The sequence below is a fragment of the Orycteropus afer genome, unplaced genomic scaffold (genome assembly GCF_000298275.1).
Source record: "Orycteropus afer afer isolate SDZICR_OR568_19922 unplaced genomic scaffold, OryAfe1.0 scaffold00043, whole genome shotgun sequence".
NCBI lineage: Eukaryota > Metazoa > Chordata > Mammalia > Tubulidentata > Orycteropodidae > Orycteropus > Orycteropus afer.
Window position 1 is genome coordinate 7,493,585 of NW_006921630.1, and position 3,161 is coordinate 7,496,745.

A 3,161-nucleotide genomic window follows, 5' to 3' on the forward strand; every position below is an offset into this window, starting at 1 on the left:
TATCACTACAGAAGTAGGATTGCCCAACCTTCCTTCCGAGGAGAGGCTGGTGCGTTTGAACCACCAGCCTCCTGACTACCAGCTTTAAAATAGCACTATTTATCATCTGGCCAAATGACTGGTTAAAAAATAAAAATATATAAATTGCTTTTTTAAACAGCTGATACTGTATAAGACAAAGCCAAAATGTAAAATTAGGCTTTGATTGACACTTTTTGAAAAATAGCAACAAATACGGGATATAATCTGGATGGCTGCTTCTATATTTAATGTGAAATATTTAGATACCTTTTTGAACATTTAACAGTTTCTTTGACAAATGACTTTTGTAAGGATTGGTATTTTTTATCATTCCTCATAACATGAACATTGCCATTAATCTTTCGATCTTGCTGTATTGTCACCTGAATTGGTATAGGTATTGATGAAAATTTCTAATGGATAATCGTAACACTTTTGGTCACATGTTTTTCCTGCAGCCTGAAGGATTTTTAAAAGAAAAACATATCAAATGCCTGCTGCTACCACCCTTTCAAATTGCTATCTTTTGAAAAGCACCAGTATGTGTTTTAGATTGATTTCCCTGTTTTAGGGAAATGACAAGTGGGTAGTTTGAGTTCTGATGGTATAAGCAAAATAAATAAAACATGTTTATAAAAAACACACGATGTATATAAAACTCAACAGTTTAACAGCAAAAGGACAACCCAATCATAAAATGGGCAATTATTTGAATAGACATTTCACTAAAGAGGATGTTCAGATAGCCACCAAACACATGAAAAGATACTTAGTGTCATTAGCTATGAGAGATGCAAATAAAAACCACAGTGAGATACCATTTCACTCCCACTAGAACTGTTGTTGTTAGGTGCCTTTGAGTTGGCTCCTGCTCGTAGCAACCCTGTGTACAACAGAAGGAAACAATGCCCGGTCCTGTGTCCGCCTCACAATCCTTGCTGTACCTGAGCCCATTGTTGCAGCCACTGTGTCAGTACATCTTGTTGAGGGTCTTTGCATTCCTTGCTGACCCTCTACTTTACCAAGCATATCTTTCTCCAAGGAATGGTCCTTTCTGACAGCATGACCAAAGTAGGTGAGATGAAGTCTGGCCAGTCTCGTTTCCAAGGAGCATTTTAGCTATACTTCTTCCAGGACAGATTTGTTCGTGTTTTTGGCAGTCCATGGTACTTTCTTTACCAACACCACAACTCAAAAGCATAAACTCTTCTTCTGTCTTCCTTGTTCATTATCCAGCTCTCACATGCAAATGAGGTGATTGAAAATACCATGGCTTGGGTTAGGCACACCTTAGTCTTCAAGGAGACATCTCTGCTCTTCAACACTTTAAAGATGTCTTTTGCAGCAGATTTTCCCAGTGCAATACATCATCTGATGTCTTGACTGCTGCTTCCATTGGTGTTGATTGTGGAACCAAGTAATATGAGGTCCATAATAACTTCAGCCTTTTCTCCATTTATGGTGATGGGGCTTAGTGGTCCAGTTTGCCTTGTTCGTTTTCTTTATGTTGAGGTGTAATCCATACTGCAGACTGAAGTATTTAATCTTCATCAGTAAGTGCTTCAAGTCATCCTCAGTTTTAGCAAGCAGAGTTGTGTTGTCTACATATTACAGGTTGTTAATGAGTCTTCCTTCAGTACTGATGCCATGTTGTTCTTCATATAGTCCAGCTACTCGGATTATTTGTTCAGCATTGTGATGGTTATGTTTGTATGTCATCTTGGCTAGGCCTGGTTGAGTGGCTGGGCAGCTGGATGTAGTATTCACCATAGAGAGACTGCTAATCAACTCCATGGTGGAATCTACTGGGAGCAGCTGAGTAGCTGCCTTTGGATATGTGGTCTGCTTCCTGTATGTAAGCAGAAGCTTTGAGAATGGTCTCTAGCCTTTGGCACGCTTGGACTCTGCACGTAGCCATGTCATTGCTCAGCAGCCTGCTATGCTCTTCCAACCTTGGGACTTACAGTGAACTTAAGTTAATGGCCTGCCATGTGGATTGGTAACATCAAGACTGTGCCTTTTCACTTGTCAACCTTGGGGCTTCTCAGCCTCAGCAGCCAACAGCTGTCTGAGTGAAGAAATGCCTTTAGCTCCAGTGGGCTGGGAGCAGGAGGCAGAGCTGGACTCCAAGGTTGAGGGGCTTTCACCCAGCCCCTAGAGCCTGGCACTTTGAACCTGGACTTAAAGCCTCCAGATTGTAAGAATAAACTCCTGTTTGTTAAGGTCATCCTGTTTGAGGTATATTCTTGTCAGAGTGGCACTAGGTAACCAGAACAAGCATACAGATAGAATAAGTATGATGAAAGGATATAACCTTGAAGTCCTTTCCTGATTTTAAACCATGCAGTATCCCCTTGTTCTGTTGAAATGACAGCCTCCTGGTCTGTTTGCAGGTTACTCATGAGTACAATCAAGTGTTCTGGAATTCCCATTCTTCTTAGTGTTATCCATAATTTGTTATAATCCATACAATCTAATGCTTTTGCATAGTCAATAAAACACAAGTAAACATCTTTCTGGTATTCTTTGCTTATAGTCAAGACTATCTGACATCAGCTATGATATCCTTCATTCCACATCCTCTTCTGAATCCAGCTTGCATTTCTGGAAGCGCTCTTCAATATACTGCTGCAACCGATTTTGAATTATCTTCAGCAAGATTTTATTTGCATGTGATATTAATGATATTGTTCAATAATTTCCATACTCTGTGGTATCACCTTTCTTTGGAATGGGTACAAATATGGATCTCTTCTAGTCAGTGGCCAGGTAGCTGTCTTTCAAATTTCTTCGCACATCTAGATGCAACGATGGGTCTCTCCTCATCAAGAGCAAAGAAGAAAGAAAAAAACCAAAATTAATGGAAACAATGAGTCCTTGCGACTGGTACACCATCCAATCTGCAACCTATACAACTATGAGACCAGAACTAGATGGTGCCTGGCTACCACTGTCATCCATTTGGAAGGGATGTAGGAGATCCTGGATAGAGAGGGAGAACAATGTGGAACAAAACACAAAATCATTTGGAGGGGAAAAAAAAAAAAAAAAGATGGTTGGGACGAGGTTTGCTGGTCCAATAGAGCCTGGTGGAACCACTGAGACTATGGCCCCTAGCTGCCCTTCAGGTCTGGAATTGA

The 3,161-nt window shown here is 40.5% G+C and overlaps 1 protein-coding gene across 1 annotated transcript in view; it reads left to right on the forward strand.

The window, feature by feature from the left end:
* The window catches only part of XPR1 (xenotropic and polytropic retrovirus receptor 1), a 324,974-nt gene that overhangs the window by 84,563 nt on the left and 237,250 nt on the right, over positions 1-3,161 (forward strand). The window lies entirely within an intron of this gene.